General features: G+C 48.8%; 1 protein-coding gene and 1 long non-coding RNA gene across 6 annotated transcripts in view; one reads left to right on the forward strand and one right to left on the reverse strand.

Annotated features, from left to right (window-relative positions):
* The window catches only part of MYO7A (myosin VIIA), a 310,031-nt gene that overhangs the window by 58,840 nt on the left and 228,041 nt on the right, over nt 1–23,150 (forward strand). The window lies entirely within an intron of this gene.
* LOC134997472 (uncharacterized) overlaps nt 3,974–23,150 on the reverse strand; it is a 59,320-nt gene continuing 40,143 nt past the window's right edge. The window contains exon 2 of the long non-coding RNA XR_010199973.1: nt 3,974–6,534. This is a non-coding gene — a long non-coding RNA (uncharacterized LOC134997472). The remainder of the gene's footprint in view (nt 6,535–23,150) is intronic.

A 23,150-nucleotide genomic window follows, 5' to 3' on the forward strand; every position in this document is an offset into this window, starting at 1 on the left:
GCTGTTGCTGTGGATACGAGGTCCCAGAGATCATCCCCAAACAATTCCTCACCCTTATAAGGCAGAATCTCCATGTGCCTTTTAAAGGCAGCATCACCTGTCCACTGCCGGGTCTCTAATACCCTCCTGGCAGAATGGACATTGCATTAATTCTGGATGCCAGCCGGCAAATATCCCTCTGTGCATCCCTCATATATAAGACGACGTCTTTAATATACTCTATGTTAGCAAAATATTATCTTTGTCTAGGGTATTAATATTATCTGACAGGGTATCAGACCACGCTGCAGCAGCACTATTCATGCTGAGGCAATTGCAGGTCTCAGTATAGTACCTGAGTGTGTATATACAGACTTCAGGATAGCCTCCTGCTTTTTATCAGCAGGCTCCTTCAAGGTGGCCGTATCCTAAGACGGCAGTGCCACCTTTATTGACAAACGTGTGAGCGCCTTATCCACCCTAGGGGATATCTCCCAACGTGACCTATCCTCTGGCGGGAAAGGGTACGCCATCAGTAACTTTTTAGAAATTACCAGTTTCTTATCGGGGGAACCCACGCTTCTTTACACCCTTCATTCACTCATCTGATGGGGGAACAAAACACTGGCTGCTTTTTGTCCCCAAAATAAAACCCCTTTTATGTGGTACTTGGGTTCATGTCAGAAATGTGTAACACATTTTTCATTACCGAGATCATGCAACGGATGTTCCTAGTGGATTGTGTATATATCTCAACCTCGTCGACACTGGAGTCAGACTCCGTGTCGACATCTGTGTCTGCCATCTGAGGTAACGGGCGTTTTTTGAGCCCCTGATGGCCTATGAGACGCCTGGGCAGGCGCGGGCTGAGAAGCCGGCTGTCCCACAGCTGTTACGTCATCCAGCCTTTTATGTAAGGAGTTGACATTGTCGGTTAATACCTTCCACCTATCCATCCACTCTGGTGTCGGCCCCACAGGGGGTGACATCCCATTTATCGGCCTATGCTCCGCCTCCACGTAACCTTCCTCATCCAACATGTCGACACAGCCGTACCGACACACCGCACACACACAGGGAATGCTCTGACTGAGGACAGGACCGCACAAAGTCCTTTGGGGAGACAGAGAGAGAGTATGCCAGCACACACCAGAGCGCTATATAATGCAGGGCCGTCTTTTCGTATGGGCTCAATGGGCTCTTGCCCAAGGGCCCCAAGAGAATAAGGGCCCTAGGCTGATAGCTGAGGGTCCCCTCTTTCCAGTGGTACCAGATTTTTGAAAATCGGCCCTGGGGAACCAGAGATATCTGACTTGAAAGCAGTGGTCCCCATCCAAGCCTGTTAATTGCTCTTCCCAGACAGATATTTCGGGTTCTGTCTGACTTTGAGTATTTATAAGGGTATAAGCCAAAAGCCGGGACTCTCCACTTTTAGTGGACACTGGCAGCTTGTTTCTACTATGCCCAGAACCAGAGATATCAGCCTTCCAGCAGCTGGTCCCTGCTCCAGCTCCACATGCCTAATATGCAGTTTTAGATTTTCGTTGGTGAATTGCTCTGGCTCCTGAACTCTGATCCCCAAGTCCCCAGAACCTTCTGAAAGGTGAAACTCTGTAGTATTTTATTCCATTCAAAGCTAAGAAATATATTTTCAGGAACTTGAGATATCTGCAGTCAAGCAAGCTGCCCTCCCACTGTAAAATGATATTAAGCCCACTCCACTAGCCACCCCTCCCCTACGTATTAAACACCCCCTACCACCCTAGAAGTCATGTACCAGGGCTTCTTCATTCAGCACAATGACCCCTTCTACAGTTTAGCCCATCTGTGCAGTAAAGGAGTTATTAGCAGAAATCACTGCTTCTGGTCCTACATGCTGAGTAGAAGATAGAACACCCCCTACTGCCCGCGGGACATCAAAGCTGCTGCTGATAGCTCCTCCCACCCCTACCGCTGGAGCATGGGTAGGGGGCCCAATGCATTGCTGTGCCCAGGGGCCCACACTGTTGTTAAGACGGCTCTGATATAATGCAGGGATTAACACTATAACTGAGTGATTTTTCCCCCAATAGCTGCTTGTATACACATATTGCGCCTAAATTTAGTGCCCCCCCTCTCTTTTTAACCCTTTGAGCCTGAAAACTACAGGGGAGAGCCTGGGGAGCTGTCTTCCAGCTGCACTGTGAAGAGAAAATGGCGCCAGTGTGCTGAGGGAGATAGCCCCGCCCCTTTTTTGGTGGACTTTTCTCCCGCTTTTTTCATGGATTCTGGCAGGGGTAATTTATCACATATATAGCCCTGGGGCTATATATTGTGATGATTTGCCAGCCAAGGTGTCTTATATTGCCCTCAGGGCGCCCCCCCCCCCAGCGCCCTGCACCCATCAGTGACCGGAGTGTGAGGTGTGCATGAGGAGCAATGGCGCACAGCTGCAGTGCTGTGCGCTACCTTGTTGAAGACAGAAGTCTTCTGCCGCCGATTTTCCGGAACACTTCTTGCTTCTGGCTCTGTAAGGGGGCCGGCGGCGCGGCTCTGGGACCGAACACCAAGGTCGGGTCCTGCGGTCGATCCCTCTGGAGCTAATGGTGTCCAGTAGCCTAAGAAGCCCAAACTACCACCAGTTAGGTAGGTTCGCTTCTTCTCCCCTTAGTCCCTCGCTGCAGTGAGTCTGTTGCCAGCAGATCTCACTGTAAAATAAAAAACCTAAAATATACTTTCTTTCTAGGAGCTCAGGAGAGCCCCTAGTGTGCATCCAGCTCAGCCGGGCACAAGATTCTAACTGAGGTCTGGAGGAGGGTCATAGTGGGAGGAGCCAGTGCACACCAGGTAGTCCTAAAGCTTTCTTTAGTTGTGCCCAGTCTCCTGCGGAGCCGCTATTCCCCATGGTCCTTACGGAGTCCCAGCATCCACTTAGGACGTCAGAGAAAGATAGATATGAGATAGATAGATAGATAGATAGATAGATAGATAGATATGAGATAGATAGATAGATAGATAGATAGATAGATAGATAGATACATCTGAGATAGATATGAGATAGGTAGGTAGATAGATAGATAGATAGATAGATAGATAGATAGATAGATAGATAGATAGATAGATAGATAGATATGAGATTGATTGATAGATAGATATGAGATAGATAGATAGATAGATAGATAGATAGATAGATAGATAGATAGATAGATAGATATGAGATAGATAGATATGAGGTAGATGGATAGATAGATATGAGATAGATAGATAGATAGATAGATAGATAGATAGATAGATAGATAGATAGATAGATATGAGAGAGATAGATGGAGACATAGATCGATAGATAGATAGATCGATAGATAGATAGATAGATAGATAGATAGATAGATACATTATTGTGTACACAGACAGGTCAGTGACACTCCCGTGATACTCCCATACCACGTGCATAACACGGACCATCTCTGTGCGTGACGTCTGAATAGCCATCGCCCAGTTACCGCCCAGGAACGTCCACCACTTTTCCAAGACATTTCTGATGCCGTGTATTCCAGCTATGACAGCGCCTCCATGTGTACACTCTGTGTAACGCATGTGTGGTAGGAGTTTGTAGGGATTTCCGTGCACGCACAATAGAATAAATCGCTCAGCTCCATGAACCTCGGCATCAGGAGCGGTTCTTGGTGTGGGCAAGCAGTCTGTCTGTCTGTCTATCTATCAATTATGACCTCTAGTGTCTGTCAGTGGAGCCGGCTGTAGCGGGCGCCCACACAGCCCACGGCACCTGCTGCAGCCGGGAAGAGGGGAGCGGGGATCAGTAGCGGCTCTTGCCACATCGGCAGCGGCACCCTGGGGACAGCAGCACCCCCGGGCAAAAAGCCTGCTTGCCCGTTGCAAGAACTGCTACTGGGCCTCTGAAAGGATATCAGCCTCTTCTTGTACCCCTCGATTTGATGGCCACTGACGTCAGTGAGAGCAATCCTTAAAATTACAGATTATACACGACACCATGTAATTAAGAATCACTCTCCGTTTATTGTTCATAACAATGGTATATAAGGCATCATTGTCTAGGGAGGGATTGGAATGTCCAGGGAGGGGTAGGCAAAAGTAAATACTTTATTGGTTTAACTTTACTGCATAGGAGGGGTAAAACAGGCTACATGGGGGGAAGTAGGATACAGCCTAGTACTTCATCTAGGGGTGGTGATTTCACACAGTTCCCAACAAACTATGGGTGGAGCTATATTCATTTTATGCAATGCAAGCTAAATCCAAGGCAAAAGAAAAAGAAACAATATTTACACAATGCACAATGACAGAGGAGATTTAACCCTTCAATCCCCTCTTAGAATCATGATTGTTATACGACATGATTCTTCTGTAGAGCCCCCTTTTTGTTTCTCCAATTTTTTAGATATTGAACATAATCATCGGGGCCTTTGCTATCAGAGGAGGTGATGGGGCTAGTGGTAACATCATAATACATCAAGACTGTGTCAATACCTTTAGATGTGAGTTTCTTTCCACAGGGAATCACACAATAAACTATGAGACCTATAAAGATTAAAGTTATTATTATGAATATACTTATTTGCACAAGAGCCTGTTTCCAATTTTCAATCCACCCAAAATATTGGCTCCATGGGTTATCAACACCTGAATTTTTCTTAAGTTCTATGGATAAGGTTTCTAATTTGTTTATGGCTAAAGTAACCTTACCATTGGGACCAGTGTTGTCAGGAATATATGTACAACAGCCTTCCACCTTACTAATGTAAACACATGTACCGCCTTTTTCTGCTAGAATCATGTCAAGGGCCATTCTGTTTTGAAATGTCATTTGGGAAGTGGCTTCTAGCTGTTCAGCTATACCTTTAAGAGCATCTTTGGTATCATTAACAAATCTTTGTTGGTTATAATATATATAATTAATCCAGGCTACGTTTTTATTTACAGTTACTATAGGGAACAATGATTCAAAACCCGCAGCCACTTCATCTCTAGCTTTGAACTCATTTGGAACACCTCTTGGGACCCCTATAGCATCAATGTATACGTGGGGGTCAAAGCTACCTCCTGGGAGTGCTCTTTTCTTTCGATTAGCAGGAGTATTAGAGGGAGGAGTGGGGTCATCGGTGATCATTAGGAGTGGCATTATGACTTTGGCTAGGGCACACTCACCATACCATGGTGTGTCTAATTTAGTTCTAAGCTTCATATCCCCACATATATAATAAATGTCACCTAGTGATCTAGTTTGGTTAACTAAAACAGTTGTTCTTTTATTTGCACAGTACCCTGGTGGGAAGGTTTTTAAATTTCTACCTGTGGTAGTGTTAGATGTGTAACAGGTATAGTTTCCAGGATATATGGTTATGGTGCTTCCTGGGTTGGGATTTTTTGACAATATGGGATATTCCCTTTTCCACATTTCGCACTGACTGTCATTTGTTTTGGTGTCATTAAAAAGGCTGAAAAAACAATGTTCCTGTTCTAGGGGTATATTAAGGGGCACTGTACCTAGGTGGGGCCTAGATTTGCCACAGACATAGCAGTTACTTTTATTATGTTTGCTAGCACTATACTTCATCCATTCTAACCAGAAATTGATGTCAGAGAAACCAGTTTCAATAGCTAGGGTGTCTTTAAAGGTGGGATTGTTAACGGCCATCATATCCTTGAAGGTGGTTATATGAGGTTTCAAGAGGTTGGGGCGTGGTTTAGGGGGCTTGAGCTGGGCATACTTTTCATTGTTAAGCATATCCTGTAACAAGAATGGTGTAAGGGATGGGTTTAAAAAAAAAGGATTCACCTAGGACATAGGTGCCTGCATCAGTAGACTGGGGATGTTTTATGCTTAATATGAATTTACTATCACATCTGTTTTGTCTATGAAGGGTAAGACGGGTAAGCAGGGACTCACCATATTTGTCTTTTCTTGAGAGAGCCTCTTTGGGCTGGTATCCATAACTATGGCCAGAATTCCATCCCACTGATCCCCAATACGCACATTTATTTCCCCAATATTTACTAGTAACACAAATATAGGCTTCAGTGGGGGTATTACGTGTACCATACTGATCACACTGCCAGGCATAATGTTTGTTAAGACAGGGAGCAATGGTACAGAAATCTATTTTATAGGCGGCAACCTCAGTATTGGAGGAGTTATACCAAAATGTGTAGGTGCCGGATTTTTGTGTAATGTCTACTTCAGCTGTAGCTTGGCAAGTGAGGACCATTAGGATTATCAACATAGTCCCCAGGATAGAGGTAGGGGACAGGTTCCTCATCCTCCTCTGTTCTTCTGTCTTCGCTAGGTGGGAGGTCAGGGCTGTCTGCCCCCGTTCGTACCTCGCTGGAATCACTTGCTTCCCTCTCTAGGTCTGGTCTAGGAACCTTTTTCACTCGGGATGCATGGATCCAGGTGGGGCTTTCCTCTGTCAGGACTGCTGTTCTGGTTACTGCTACGACCTCTGTCTCTGGACCGTAGGTAAAGTCTCCTGGGCTCTTGTTCCTGGGGAGCACCTTCACCACGACTCTGTCTCCGACTTTAAAGGGGTGTGTAGGTTCCTGTGGATTCAAAGGGTTTTTACAAACAACCTCATGTTCAATTTCATTCAGTTTTATTATCAGGGACCTGACATACTCTTCTCTGATAAGTTCTAGATCTCCCTCCTGTATTACTAATGGTTTCTTAGCCCAAGGTGTAGGGAAGGGCCTACCCATTAATATTTCAAAGGGGGAGTAACCCAAAGTCTTTTGTGGTGTCATTCTAATTTCTGCCAAGATAATGGGAAGGACTTGCTTCCATTTGTGGAAGGTGCCTCCTGTGGCCTTCCTAAGCTTGTCTTTGAGGGTCCTATTCATGCGTTCTACGACCCCTGAACTCTGCGGGTGATACGGGATGTGGAACTTCCATTCCACCTGCAGGGCCTTTACCAAGGCCTGTGTAATTTTTGCTGTAAAGGCGGAGCCTTTATCACTATTGATTTGCAATGGGCACCCCCATCTGGGGATGATTTCCTGAGTTAGGATCCTAGCAACTGTCTTTGCATCCTCAGATTTAGTGGGGAATACCTCTGGCCATCGAGAGAACATGTCTACAATGACCAGGGCATATTCCTGTTTACCAGTACCTGGGATATGGGTGAAGTCAATTTGCAGGTGTGTAAAGGGTGTGGTGGGATATTCAAGATGCTGATGTTTTGCCTTGTCAGGGTTGTTGGGGTTGTTTCGCAGGCAAGTGATACATCTACTGACATACTGATCTACTAATGACTTGGCATCCGTGACATAGAAATCATTACGTAAAAGTAAGGTAGTTGTTGCCTTACTGTGGTGTCCTATGCCATGGTAGTGAGCAATAAACAAGGGTGCACTGGACTGGGGTATACAAGGTTTCCCCTCTTTGCAGATTAATCCTGTTTTAGGATTCTTCTGCAAAACTGGGTAAGTCCAGTCAGCTAGGTCGGCATTGGAGGCTGAGGCCTGTAACTGGGTGATCAGGTAATGGTTGTCGAGAGCTGGGGGGGTCATGATGGTCATGTGGGCCTGAGTGATGGGCTGTGAGGCTGCATGTTTGGCAGCAGAGTCAGCAAGGGCATTTCCAAGGGAGACTGCATCCTTCCCCCCGGTGTGTGCCCTGCAATGGAGGATTGCAATGTCAGAGGGTAAGGTTATGGCATGCAGAAGGTCAGAGATGAGTTGGGCATGTGATATGCCTTTTCCATCAGCTCCAAGGAAACCACGGCGTTGCCAAATGACCCCATGGTCATGCACGACGCCGTACCCGTATTTGGAGTCAGTGTAGATGGTGACTGGTTTATTCCGGTAAAGGTGACAAGCCCTTGTGAGAGCAATGAGCTCTGCAGCCTGTGCTGACTGGTAAGGAATAGGCTGCGCTTCCAGAATAATGTCAGGGAGAGTGACAATAGCATAACCCGCTTGGTACGTGGTGTCATTGGGTCTGCTACAGGAACCATCTACAAAAATGACATCCGCGTCGGGGACAGGGACAGGGGACATGTCCAGTCTGGGGGATGTTTCAGACTCAATGGAGGCTGAGCAGTCATGGGGTTCAGGAGGGTGGTCTTCAGGACCTTTGAGCCCCAGTAGAGCGTTGAGAACGGGTGCAGGACCTGAAGAGTTGGTGGCATACTTAATGGTGAGTGAGGGGTTGTTTAAAAGGAGAACCTCATATCCACTAAGGCGCTGAGCTGACATGTGTTGTGTGTGTAACCCTTTTAAAATGGTTAGAACATCATGAGTGGTGTGAAGTATTGTTGTGTGGCCTAGGGTGAGTGTGGTGGCCATTTCAGTTACCATTGCACAGGCTGCAAGTGCCCTGAGGCAAGCAGGCATACCTTGCACAGTGACAGGCATTACTTTGGAAAAAAATGCCACTGGGCGCAACTTTCCTCCATGAAACTGTGTGAGCACCCCCGCCATGGTTTTACAATTGTCCCTTGCAAACAAATGAAAAGGTAGTACATAGTTGGGGAGGCCAAGTGCCGGACTTTTCATTAACATACACTTTAAGCTTTCATATGCAGTTAACATTTCTTGTGACCATTGTACAATATTAGGTTTGTCTTTCAGTGTGGCTTGTCTCAAAATGTTATCATAATAGGAACAATCAGATATCCACTGTCTGCAGTAATTTACCATACCCAGAAAAGACAGCAGTTCTCTCTGGGTAGTTGGGGTGACCAGGCCCAATACAGACTGAATGCGCTGTGGACTGACTTTCCTTTCCCCCTGAGTGAGCACAAAACCTAAGTAATCCACATGCTTCTTACACCATTGCATTTTTGTTTTGGACACCTTGTGTCCACATTCACAGAGCCAGTTTAACAGTGATATACCATCCTCCCGGCAGGCCTCCTCAGTTTGACTACAGAGCAGCAGATCATCTGCATACTGTAGCAGGACTGAACCATGGTGAGGTTGCCAGGGCCCCAATGTGGCCTGGAGTACAATGCTATAGACAACGGGTGCGTCAATATAGCCCTGGGGTAAACGACACCAGGTGAGTTGCTTGCCCTCAAAAGAAAATGCAAAAAGTAACTGTGTCTGTGCATCCACTGGAATGCTAAAAAATGCATTTTTTAAATCAATCACAGAAAAAATTGCAGCATCTGCAGGGATAGCTGAAATGAGTGAGTTAATGTCAGGTACAATGGGTGCTATGGGCACAATGAGTTGGTTAATTGCCCTGAGGTCTTGTACAAACCTTACACTACCATCTGACTTAGCAACAGGGTTGACTGGTGTGCAGTAAGGTGAGATTATGTGTCTGAGAATGCCTTGTTGGAGAAACTGTTGTATCATTGGTCTAAGACCTTCAACCTTCTCTTGTGACAAGGGGTATTGCTTTTGATAGACAGGTTGTGTGTCAGGTTTCAGGGTTGCTCTATATGGTGTGCAAGGAATGAGGCCAGTGTCATAGGGACCCTCCGACCATAGAGCAGGGTTCACTTTGTCAAAATCAGGTGTAATGTCTGTTGCCTCCCACACCGGTAGGTGTGGGGACTCGACCTCCAGGCCACTGCTAGTGGGTGAAGGGAGAATGGAGATTTCGAGTTTGCTAAGAAGATCCCTTCCCAGAAGATTAATTGGACATTCAGGTATTACAGTGAAATTGTGTTTACCCATATACGTGCCTCCCGTGGTTCTGACACTAAGGGCATCTGTCAGGTAAGCATCTGTGGGTATCCCATTGATTCCCATTGAAGGAGCAGTCTTTTCCAAATGACCATCGTACAGGTCGACACACAAAACACTAGTAGTTGCCCCGCTATCCACCAGGAAAGGGATTGCTCTCTTTCCTATAATCAAGGTTAGTAGCGGTGGGTCCTTCCAGTGTCTGGTGAGTTGGGCAAAGGCTGGGATACCCTCCTCCGGGCCCCGTCAGTGGGAGGGATCCTGCCAGTCAACCCGGAATCGGACATGATCCTGAAAGGGGTTGTTGTGTGACTGTCGGGGATGATCCCGGGAGGGAGCCGGAGCTTGGGGCTGTCGGTGGTTTTGTGGGGGACAAGGGCAATCCCTTGCCCAGTGATCGTCCCTTCCACAGTTGAAGCAGGAGGTTTGTTTCCTGCTGGCAGAGTCAGGGGGGTGGGGTGGCCTGGCTTGTGGGTTTTGATATCGGGCTGGATTGCGGGGTGGGCCAGTAAAGTGCTGCTGGCGTCTATCTCCCCGGTTTCTGTGATTTTGGTAATTATGAGTTGGGGCATTCTGCAAGGGTTTTTTAACATCAAAGCATCCTGCAGCTTCCTTTTCATATAAGTGCTTTTCAAATTCCTTAATATTATCAGAGGTCCAGGAAGAAACACCTTGCTTAACAGGGACCATAACAGATGGCAACAAGTTATTTACAAAGGTAGAAATTAGTAAATGGTCTGTATCTACAAGAGTAAGACCTGCATCTTCAGACCAACACTTTTTAAACCTCTTCCAAAACTCAGTGACAGTTTCAGTGGGCTTTTGTTTACATGCTACGGCAATGGGAAGAGAAGCCCGGGTTTTAAAAATCTCTTTCATATGGGTCTCAATTTCCTTCCACATCTCCGTTACACCGTCCCCAGTATTGAGAGGGTAGCGAACGGCATCGTTAAGGATGGTAGGAGTGTTTATGGTGGGAATCTTTTTCCAATCCCACCCGTTGTAATGGTCTATAACCCCATCTATGATCAGCTTCATATCTTCTTGAGTATAGCTGCGTCCTGTGCAAGCCTTTTTCAAGTAAGCTATGCAGCCGTCAGGTGCAACAGTGGGTTTGGGACAGTTCTTAACAATTCTGTCTAAATCCTCTATTTCAATGGGTTTCTTTAACAACTGATCCCCTACTGTCATGAAGGGCAGGTGGGTGGCGACACCGAGGAAACCAGTGCCGGATCGCGTTGTGGAGGGGGTGAGAGGGTTGTCAGTAGCAATAGTTAAGTCAGCGTTGCGGCGGGAGGCGGTTTGTCTGTTAGGAGTAGGGGCACTAGGGGCGGGGGTGGTTACGTCTATGTGGAGGGTACTGTCAGGGGGGGCTATTCCTCCTGAGCCTCCTTCTCCTTCCCCTTCCCCTCCTCCCCCTCCCCTTTGCATCGGCATTCGTGACAAAGCAACTGAGCTTCCTTCTCCTTCCCCTTCCCCTCCTCCCCCTCCCCTTTGCATCGGAATTCGTGACAAAGCAACTGCAGCTAACAGATCTGTGTCTTTTAAGGAGGGGTATAGGGGATTGTAAGGCGGGGGAGAAGAATTTTTCAGAAACTTGTTGCTTCTAAATTCCTCAGCTTTATGCAGTCTGGAAGTTACAGATTTTATTCTACGCTGTTTCTGCTTGATATTCTTGTCATACCAATGAGGTGCTATCGTGAGCCATTGCTCTCCTCCAGCACGCATATATGTCATGTCCCATTGTGGGTCATGATCGTACCATGGCCAGGCTTCCTTGTCTTCCAGACAAAGACCTTTGACCATGTCCATATAAAAGGGATAATTAATACCGTCACGGGGGAATGGACTGGGGCTGCCAACTTTCTCTGTCCATCCTGCTAAGTTATCCACCCAAGGGTTAACTAAATAATAATCTGTGGTGGAGTTACGGGCAACATATTCCTTACATGTTTCTCCTGGTAAAGGTGGGGGGTAAATGACTGTCTTACTCTGACCCCCTCCCATAGTAAAGAATACAATCTACACCAGCTTTCTACGCAATTTCTACAACAACTTATAACAACTGTCTATGCAATATCACAACAAAAATGCAGTTTAAAAAAAAACCTTCTATACAACTTCACAACAAAAAGACTTTCTATGCAATTTACAAAAACTTTCTATGCATGCATTAGTTAACACCAGTTAATTAGTCATTGACAATATCACAATATTATCTGTATAATGAGAACATGAAATCTTTTGACGGGTACGCTTACCTTCGTACAAGATGTCAGAAAAAATACAGCGTTTTAAACAGGAAGCAAGAAAAGTGTTTTGAGTAAAGATATCTGGCAGACGAAAACTTACCAGCCGTCTGGACCAAACATAAGAACTTATCACACTACAAACATACAAGAATATAGGCGATCAAATCGGGGTATTTTCTACGTTACGTATAGACCCCAGGTCTATTTTTTAAGTATCCCAGATACTAACGTCTTTGGAGAATTGCGCTTTTCTCAGACGTATCTTTAAGTCCCAGACATTAAAGATTATATGGTATCCCTGATACCTGTTTTATGTTTTTACATAAAACTTCGTAATATTAAGTCCCGGACTTAAATATTACCTTGTCACGTGTTCCCGGAACACGGAGCGAGTTCAAATTCAGTGTTTGAACGCAATCCCTTACGGAAAAGACAGACAATGAATTCTCTATCTTACCGATTCGGGGGCGATCAACTGAATCCAGGACTGAGCCCCCACTTGAAAGGATATCAGCCTCTTCTTGTACCCCTCGATTTGATGGCCACTGACGTCAGTGAGAGCAATCCTTAAAATTACAGATTATACACGACACCATGTAATTAAGAATCACTCTCCGTTTATTGTTCATAACAATGGTATATAAGGCATCATTGTCTAGGGAGGGATTGGAATGTCCAGGGAGGGGTAGGCAAAAGTAAATACTTTATTGGTTTAACTTTACTGCATAGGAGGGGTAAAACAGGCTACATGGGGGGAAGTAGGATACAGCCTAGTACTTCATCTAGGGGTGGTGATTTCACACAGTTCCCAACAAACTATGGGTGGAGCTATATTCATTTTATGCAATGCAAGCTAAATCCAAGGCAAAAGAAAAAGAAACAATATTTACACAATGCACAATGACAGAGGAGATTTAACCCTTCAGCCTCATAATATCACAATAATATAATCACATGATTTAACTCAGATTTTCCATCTTTTCTTTCCCAATCACTGTGTTACATGCACCAACGCTGCCATTGCTGCTTTTCCTTCTCTGTCAATATTCCCTCGGAGAAATTGATTCACATAAACCTCCAAGAACGCTAATACTCTAAGGAGCACAGACTGCTTAAGAAAGGTGACAGATCAATGAATTATTTAAAGTCCGGTTGCTATGGAAGTAGCTTATCTGTTTATATGCTGAGGTGGGTCTTGGTTTTGGGTTCCCTGTGTGCTCTGCCTTTCTGGTTGTTAAGGCATTAAGTTAATCAAAAGCCATGTGTTACATACGACTGGGTCCATCTGCAGATTAATAAGTACCCAGAGGGATTCACATTCTCCAAGAAGAGGCTCAGAGTTCAGCAGGATGCAGCCAAGGAAGGTGCACGGGGCTCAGTAGACTGATCGATGATAGAAGCTCCTTTATTCTTCCAAACAGCAATAATTATGCATCAACGGTCGGTGATGTTGACCCACAGGATTTGATGCCCTCACACGGCCCCTGGCGATGATGCACATTTTCTCTCGGAAAGGACCCTATTTCCTCTTGTTTTTGAATTTACGGCGATTTTCTTTTCATACAATGGAAACTCTTCCGTGATTGGGCGACTTATGATGACCTGTACTGAATGAGGGGGCATGGTGAGAATTGGCTTTGGATATCTGGATTGTGTATTTAAACATTGACTGCGTCCGCCGGGATGTACCAGCGCAGAGGAGTGGAGGATGTCTTGGAGAAGGACCAGGGCAAATGGGCACTGCTACGTAACGTTAACCAGGCTGTGAAACCCAGCACCCTGCTACCGGTGAGACCTGTTCTGTGCTGCTCTGCCATTCTCATAACAGGGATTGATATGAACCAAAGGCCTTATTTGGGTTTGTCAGCAAACCCAAAAAGTTAGCAATTGGGCAAAAACAATGTTGCACTGCAGGTGGGGCAGATGTAACATGTGCAGAGAGTTAGATTTGGGAGCGGTGTGTTCAAACTGAAATCTAAACTTCAGTGTAGAAATTAAGCAGCCAGTATATGCCATGTACAGATACAATAGAAAACACCCAGGTCTAAATCTCTCTGCACATGTTACTTCTGCCCCACCTGCAATGCAGCGTAGTTTTGTAGTTTTTTGGTTTGCTAACAAACCTGAACACCCCACCCCACACACACACACACACACACACACACATACCTTTGCCCCATACACGCTGGGGCAATGATACGTACCTATCTAGGCCTAGTTATGCAAGAAATAATACTGACACTGAAAAATTACCGGGGCTGGTAGGTTTGGACTTTATCTCTCTAAACCTTGATAAATCAACATCACAGTGTTTAAAATGACAGAAGCTTATTGGCTGTTTTGGGCAATTTCTCCACTTTATCAGTCTCCAAGACTTGATACATCTCCCCTTCAATATTAAGCTATCTATAGCCAATGGAATAGCAGGACAGCATAGAAAGCGATGGTGGCCATTAACAAAGTACTGGGAAATGATATCCAGCTGGTGTAATTCAGCAAATACAAGTCTTTGCAGTAATTTGGGGTACATAAAAATGTCTCTAGTACAATATTTCTGCTTAACAACAAGTTTGTAAAAAGTTGGGAAATATCCTGGCAGCTCCATCTGGAAGTTCAAAAACCCTTTCCCACCAATACAGCACCCAACATACATGTACTGGAGGCAGGTAGTTAAGATGCTGGCGGTCAGAATACCGACAGTGGCATCTCGACAGGTCTTAATCCCGACAGGGGAACCGCACTAAGGGAACCCTAATCTTAACCCTCCCCCTAACCTTCCCTCCCCACAGTTTAACCCTCTGCTCCTCGCAGCCTGGACCTAACCCTCCCTTCCCGCAGCCTAACCCTAACCCTCCCTCCCCGCAGCCTAACCCCCACTTCTCGCAGCCTAAACCTAACCCTCCCTCCCCACAGCCTAAACCTAACCCTCCCTTCCCGCAGCCTAACTCTGACCCTCCCTCCCGAAGCCTAAACCTAACCCTCCCTTCCCGCAGCCTAACTCTGACCCTCCCTCCCGCAGCCTAATCCCCCTCCCAGCAGCCTAAACCTAACCCTCCCTTCCCGCAACCTAACCCCCCTCTCCTCGCAGCCTAAACCTAGCCCTCCCTCCCCGCAGTCTAACTCCCCCTCTCCTTGCAGCCTAAACCTAACCCCCCCTCCTCCTCGCAGCCTAAACCTAACCCTCCCTCCCCGCAACCTAACCCCCCTCTCCTCGCAGCCTAAACCTAACCCTCCCTCCTCCTCGCAGCCTAAACCTAACCCTCCCTCCCCGCAACCTAACCCCCCTCTCCTCGCAGCCTAAACCTAACCCTCCCTCCTCCTCGCAGCCTAAACCTAACCCTCCCTCCTTCTCGCAGCCTAAACCTAACCCTCCCTCCCCGCAACCTAACCCCCCTCTCCTCGCAGCCTAAACCTAACCCTCCCTCCTTCTCGCAGCCTAAACCTAACCCTCCCTCCTCCTCACAACCTAAACCTAACCCTCCCTCCCCGCAGTCTAACTCCCCCTCTCCTTGCAGCCTAAACCTAACCCCCCCTCCTCCTCGCAGCCTAAACCTAACCCTCCCTCCCCGCAACCTAACCCCCCTCTCCTCGCAGCCTAAACCTAACCCTCCCTCCTCCTCGCAGCCTAAACCTAACCCTCCCTCCTCCTCGCAGCCTAAACCTAACCCTCCCTCCTCCTCGCAGCCTAAACCTAACCCTCCCTCCTCCTCGCAGCCTAAACCTAACCCTCCCTCCTCCTCGCAACCTAAACCTAACCCTCCCTCCCCGCAACCTAACCCCCCTCTCCTCGCAGCCTAAACCTAACCCTCCCTCCTCCTCGCAGCCTAAACCTAACCCTCCCTCCTTCTCGCAGCCTAAACCTAACCCTCCCTCCTCCTCGCAGCCTAAACCTAACCCTCCCTCCCCGCAACCTAACCCCCCTCTCCTCGCAGCCTAAACCTAACCCTCCCTCCTCCTCGCAGCCTAAACCTAACCCTCCCTCCTCCTCGCAGCCTAAACCTAACCCTCCCTCCTCCTCGCAGCCTAAACCTAACCCTCCCTCCTCCTCGCAGCCTAAACCTAACCCTCCCTCCCCGCAACCTAACCCCCCTCTCCTCGCAGCCTAAACCTAACCCTCCCTCCTCCTCGCAGCCTAAACCTAACCCTCCCTCCTCCTCGCAGCCTAAACCTAACCCTCCCTCCTCCTCGCAGCCTAAACCTAACCCTCCCTCCTCCTCGCAGCCTAAACCTAACCCTCCCTCCTCCTCGCAGCCTAAACCTAACCCTCCCTCCTCCTCGCAGCCTAAACCTAACCCTCCCTCCTCCTCGCAGCCTAAACCTAACCCTCCCTCCTCCTCGCAGCCTAAACCTAACCCTCCCTCCTCCTCGCAGCCTAAACCTAACCCTCCCTCCTCCTCGCAGCCTAAACCTAACCCTCCCTCCTCCTCGCAACCTAAACCTAACCCTCCCTCCCCGCAACCTAACCCCCCTCTCCTCGCAGCCTAAACCTAACCCTCCCTCCTCCTCGCAGCCTAAACCTAACCCTCCCTCCCCGCAACCTAACCCCCCTCTCCTCGCAGCCTAAACCTAACCCTCCCTCCTCCTCGCAGCCTAAACCTAACCCTCCCTCCTCCTCGCAGCCTAAACCTAACCCTCCCTCCTCCTCGCAGCCTAAACCTAACCCTCCCTCCTCCTCGCAGCCTAAACCTAACCCTCCCTCCTCCTCGCAACCTAAACCTAACCCTCCCTCCCCGCAACCTAACCCCCCTCTCCTCGCAGCCTAAACCTAACCCTCCCTCCTCCTCGCAGCCTAAACCTAACCCTCCCTCCTTCTCGCAGCCTAAACCTAACCCTCCCTCCTCCTCGCAGCCTAAACCTAACCCTCCCTCCCCGCAACCTAACCCCCCTCTCCTCGCAGCCTAAACCTAACCCTCCCTCCTCCTCGCAGCCTAAACCTAACCCTCCCTCCTCCTCGCAGCCTAAACCTAACCCTCCCTCCTCCTCGCAGCCTAAACCTAACCCTCCCTCCTCCTCGCAGCCTAAACCTAACCCTCCCTCCTCCTCGCAACCTAAACCTAACCCTCCCTCCCCGCAACCTAACCCCCCTCTCCTCGCAGCCTAAACCTAACCCTCCCTCCTCCTCGCAGCCTAAACCTAACCCTCCCTCCTTCTCGCAGCCTAAACCTAACCCTCCCTCCTCCTCGCAGCCTAAACCTAACCCTCCCTCCCCGCAACCTAACCCCCCTCTCCTCGCAGCCTAAACCTAACCCTCCCTCCTCCTCGCAGCCTAAACCTAACCCTCCCTCCTCCTCGCAGCCTAAACCTAACCCTCCCTCCTCCTCGCAGCCTAAACCTAACCCTCCCTCCTCCTCGCAGCCTAAACCTAACCCTCCCTCCCCGCAACCTAACCCCCCTCTCCTCGCAGCCTAAACCTAACCCTCCCTCCTCCTCGCAGCCTAAACCTAACCCTCCCTCCTCCTCGCAGCCTAAACCTAACCCTCCCTCCTCCTCGCAGCCTAAACCTAACCCTCCCTCCTCCTCGCAGCCTAAACCTAACCCTCCCTCCTCCTCGCAGCCTAAACCTAACCCTCCCTCCTCCTCGCAGCCTAAACCTAACCCTCCCTCCTCCTCGCAGCCTAAACCTAACCCTCCCTCCTCCTCGCAGCCTAAACCTAACCCTCCCTCCTCCTCGCAGCCTAAACCTAACCCTCCCTCCTCCTCGCAGCCTAAACCTAACCCTCCCTCCTCCTCGCAACCTAAACCTAACCCTCCCTCCCCGCAACCTAACCCCCCTCTCCTCGCAGCCTAAACCTAACCCTCCCTCCTCCTCGCAGCCTAAACCTAACCCTCCCTCCTCCTCGCAACCTAAACCTAACCCTCCCTCCCCGCAACCTAACCCCCCTCTCCTCGCAGCCTAAACCTAACCCTCCCTCCTCCTCGCAGCCTAAACCTAACCCTCCCTCCTCCTCGCAGCCTAAACCTAACCCTCCCTCCTCCTCGCAGCCTAAACCTAACCCTCCCTCCTTCTCGCAGCCTAAACCTAACCCTCCCTCCTCCTCGCAGCCTAAACCTAACCCTCCCTCCTCCTCGCAGCCTAAACCTAACCCTCCCTCCTCCTCGCAGCCTAAACCTAACCCTCCCTCCTCCTCGCAGCCTAAACCTAACCCTCCCTCCTCCTCGCAGCCTAAACCTAACCCTCCCTCCTCCTCGCAGCCTAAACCTAACCCTCCCTCCTCCTCGCAGCCTAAACCTAACCCTCCCTCCTCCTCGCAGCCTAAACCTAACCCTCCCTCCTCCTCGCAACCTAAACCTAACCCTCCCTCCCCGCAACCTAACCCCCCTCTCCTCGCAGCCTAAACCTAACCCTCCCTCCTCCTCGCAGCCTAAACCTAACCCTCCCTCCTCCTCGCAACCTAAACCTAACCCTCCCTCCCCGCAACCTAACCCCCCTCTCCTCGCAGCCTAAACCTAACCCTCCCTCCTCCTCGCAGCCTAAACCTAACCCTCCCTCCTCCTCGCAACCTAAACCTAACCCTCCCTCCCCGCAACCTAACCCCCCTCTCCTCGCAGCCTAAACCTAACCCTCCCTCCTCCTCGCAGCCTAAACCTAACCCTCCCTCCTCCTCGCAGCCTAAACCTAACCCTCCCTCCTCCTCGCAGCCTAAACCTAACCCTCCCTCCTTCTCGCAGCCTAAACCTAACCCTCCCTCCTCCTCGCAGCCTAAACCTAACCCTCCCTCCTCCTCGCAGCCTAAACCTAACCCTCCCTCCTCCTCGCAGCCTAAACCTAACCCTCCCTCCTCCTCGCAGCCTAAACCTAACCCTCCCTCCTTCTCGCAGCCTAAACCTAACCCTCCCTCCTCCTCGCAGCCTAAACCTAACCCTCCCTCCTCCTCGCAGCCTAAACCTAACCCTCCGTCCCCGCATCCTAACCCCTCCTTCTCCTCGCAACCTAAACCTAACCCATCCCTCCCCGCAGCCTAACCCTCCCTCCTCGCAGCCTAAGTCTAACCCTCCCCCACGACATAACCCTAACCCTCCCTCTACAGCCTACACCTAAACCCTCCCTCCACGCAGCCTAGACCTAACCCTCCCTCTCCCGCAGCCTAACCCTAACCGGTATACATATGTTCAGAATCCCGGTGGTTGGGATTCCGGCGCCAGCACCCAGACCGCCAGGATCCGGAACGCCGGCATGCTGACTACATCACGTCCCACATAATCACACCACCAATACAACACTCTACATACATGTCCATCATGGGCGTTGGAACGGGGAAGGTGGGAAGGGGGGGGGCTGCGCTGCCGCAGCCTGCTATGCCTCATGTCCTCCTAGCCGGCTCTTCACTGATGCATTACTGGGAGGAGGCGTGGCCATGCTGAGCCTGCTGGGACACCCTGCCTCCTCCCAGTAATACATCTGTGAAGAGCCGGCTAGGAGGACATGGGACACACTGATTTTACAGGAGGAGTCGCCCGGAGGTAAGTGCTCACCCGCATTGGGGGGAGGGGGAGAGGGAGGTTTGTGAGGGAGCGCCAAAATGTAATTTTTACTACGCCCCCAGCCTGAAAACATTCCAGCGCCCCTGATGTCCATCGTGGCTTTAATACGTGTTCTGTATTCTATCCCGACATTTTTGTCTACATTCAGGACTTTCCCCAACTTTTCCCCTCGTCAGGTCACACAAAAAAATTGATAACTGTCCGCAATTCTGGATTCAATTTGCCGCAAACCTCTCCTCACTGAGGTTCCCCCATAGGGCCTGATGCAGAGTGTGTTGTACCAGCTTATGTATCTCTTTATTATTAACAGTCATTTATACAGCGCACACATATTACACAATGCTTCAGCCGCTTACACCTTTCCCTGTAACAGTGGAGCTTACAGTCTATGGGGGTCATTCCGAGTTGATTGCTAGCTGCCGTTGTTCGCAGCACAGCGATCAGTGAAAAATACGGCAAATCTGCGCATGTGTATGCACCGCAATGCGCACGTGCGACGTACGGGTACAAACAGCATCGTGGTTTTGCACAGGTTCTAGCAAAGCTTTCAGTCGCACGGCACAATGCAGGAAGATTGACAGGAAGTGGGCGTTTCTGGGTGGCAACCGACCGTTTTCAGGGAGTGCTTAGAAAAACGCAAGCGTGTCGGGGAAAACGCAGGCGTGGCTGGGCAGGTGTGAAAAGCCGTCCCTCCGTCGTTAGAATCAACGCACACGAAGAGTAACTACAGGGCTGGTCTTGTTTTGCACAAAATGTGTTTGCAGGCGCTCTGCTGCACAGGCGTTCACACTTCTGCAAAGTGAAAATACACTCCCCCGTGGGTGGCGACAATGCGTTTGCACGGCTGCTAAAATGGCTAGCGAGCAATCAGCTCGGAATGACCCCCTTTATTCCCTATCACATACAGTATACACATACACACTGGTATCCGAATGATAGACAGTATATAGATATAGATAGTAGGTCGACATCGTATGATCGACATGCATGAGGTCAGTAGGATCAAAAGGTCGACAGGTAAAAGGTCAAAAGATCGATAGGTTCAAATGGCCAATACACATATGGTTGAGACAAGTTTTTTTTGGGGGGGGTTTCACATGTTTCTAAACTTTTGCTTGCTTTACCATCCACATGGACTACAATTGGGAATAGTAGCCGAGCGCAGCGGTAGCGGAGTGAGGCGTCTTGCCCGAGGCATGGCGACTGAAGCGAGCCCGCGAGTGTATACGTTTGCACTAATTGTGATGAAACATAGAAAATAACACAGAAAAACGTTAAAAAACTTGTGTCAATCTTTTTTGTGTCGGCCAATTCCATGTCGACCTTTTGACCGTGTCGACTAAATGCATGTTCACAATATGATGTCGACCTATTCACTGTCTGTCTAATTACTGTAGATCTTGTATACCGCACCATACACTCTAGGGCACAGGTTCTCAAACTCGGTCCTCAGGACCCCACACAGTGCATGTTTTGCAGGTCTCCTCACAGAATCACAAGTGAAATAATTTGCTCCACCTGTGGACCTTTTAAAATGTGTCCGTGAGTAATTAATACACCTGTGCACTTGCTGGGTTACCTGCAAAACATGCACTGTGTGGGGTCCTGAGGACCGAGTTTGAGAACCCCTGCTCTAGGGCACAGGTTCTCAAACTCGGTCCTCAGGACCCCACACAGTGCATGTTTTGCAGGTCTCCTCACAGAATCACAAGTGAAATAATTAGCTCCACCTGTGGACCTTTTAAAATGTGTCAGTGAGTAATTAATACACCTGTGCACCTGCTGGGTTACCTGCAAAACATGCACTGTGTGGGGTCCTGAGGACAGAGTTTGAGAACCTGTGCTCTAGGGTTTTCTTTTTGTCAGAAGCCAATTAGTCTACCAAAGCACCTGGAGGAAACCTATGCAAACATTGGGGGAGAACATACAAACTCCACACGGTGCCTCAGTCGGGAATTTAACTCATGCCCCTAGAGCTGTGAGGCAGTAATGCTAACCACAACGCTATCTATGCTTCCCCTCAGATGAAATCTTCCTGAATGCGCCCAGAAAAGCAGTAACAGGAATATGCGTTATTGCAGCTTTATGTGCTCCTGCGGCTCACACCCGCTGTGCCTGGAGAGATGATATTATAGCGAGTAAAGAGGGCGGACCGGGTGGCCATAGTAGTTATGCCCACCACTGTGCTATCTCGGCATTGTACATCAGGGGGTGTGGCTACGATGACGCTAATGAATAGATTTTGTTTGGGCTGTTCACAAACTGCTGATCCTGATTGGTGCTTCCTACCGTGTTCAACCGTATTGTATGCCTGATGTGTGTGTTTAAGCTATGTTTTTTGTTTTATACGTTCCCAACACTATGTGACCGGTACATTCGCTTTTACTGATATGCAGTCACAATGTTAACAGTGAGAATGCTTCTAGGGTAAGGATAGGGTTTGGTTCGGGTTAGGCTGCAATTAGGGTCAGGATTTGGTTAGGGTTAGGCTGCAATTAGGGTCAGGGTTTGGTTAGGGTTAGGCTGCAATTAGGGTCAGGGTTTGACTAGAGTCAGGCTGCAATTAAGTCAGGATTTGGTTAGGGTTAGGCTGCAAGTAAGTCAGGATTTGGTTAGGGTTAGGCTGCAAGTAAGTCAGGATTTGGTTAGTGTTAGGCTGCAATTAAATCAGTATTTGGTTAGGGTTAAGCTACAATTAAGGTCAGAGTTTGGTTCGGGTTAGGCTGCAACTTAGTCAGGATTTGTTTAGGGTTAGGCTGCAATTAGGGTCAGGGTTTGGTTAGGCTGCAGTTAGGGTCAGAGTTTGGTTCGAGACAGGCTGCAATTAAGTCAGGATTTGGTTAGAGTTAGGCTGCAATTAAGTCAGGATTTGGTTAGGGTTAGGCTGAAATTAGGGTCAGGATTTGGTTAGGGCTAGGCTGCAATTAGGGTAATGGTTTGGTTAGGGTTAGGCTGCAATAAGGGTCAGGATTTGGTTCGGGTTAGGCTCCAATTAGGGTCAGAGTTTGGTACAAGACAGGCTGCAATTAAGTCAGGATTTGGTTAGGGTTGGGCTGCAATTAAGTCAGGATTTGGTTAGGGTTAGGCTGCAATTAAGTTAGGATTTGGTTAGGGTTAGGCTCCAATTAGGGTCAGGATTTGGTTAGGGTTAGGCTGCAATTAGGGTCAGGGTTTGGTTCGGGTTAGGCTGCAATTAGGGTCAGAGTTTGGTTATGGTTAGGCTCCAATTAGGGTCAGGATTTGGTTCGGGTCAGGCTGCAATTAAGTCATGATTTGGTTAGGGTTAGGCTGCAATTAAGTCAGGATTTGGTTAGGGTTAGGCTGCAATTAAGTCAGGATTTGGCTAGGGTTAGGCTACAATTAAGGTCAGAGTTTGGTTCGGGTTAGGCTGAAATTAAGTCAGGATATGGTTAGGGTTAGGCTGAAATTAGGGTCAGGGTTTGGATAGGGTTAGGCTGCAATTAGCGTCAGGATTTGGTCAGGGTTAGGCTGCAATTAGGGTCAGGGTTTGCTGTGTAGCACTGCCCTGCAAGTGAGCAGCAATTAATTCAACTCTGCCAGTTGAGTGACACGTTATTAAACTGTGTCAGGCCAGCAATTGTCCTTTAGTAAGTCCTGGCCAGTTGCTGCTGACCGGTTTTGCCAAAGGGATAAAATGGTGTTAATATGATATGCTGATGGTTGTGATGCCAGCAGTCACATGGGACGGGGTCATTAATTTCCCCCTCCCCTGCCCCCTAACCCTAACATGCCTGGGGTGGCGGCTACAGCTAACCCCCCTGTGGTGCT

The sequence above is a fragment of the Pseudophryne corroboree genome, chromosome 2, assembly GCF_028390025.1.
Source record: "Pseudophryne corroboree isolate aPseCor3 chromosome 2, aPseCor3.hap2, whole genome shotgun sequence".
NCBI lineage: Eukaryota > Metazoa > Chordata > Amphibia > Anura > Myobatrachidae > Pseudophryne > Pseudophryne corroboree.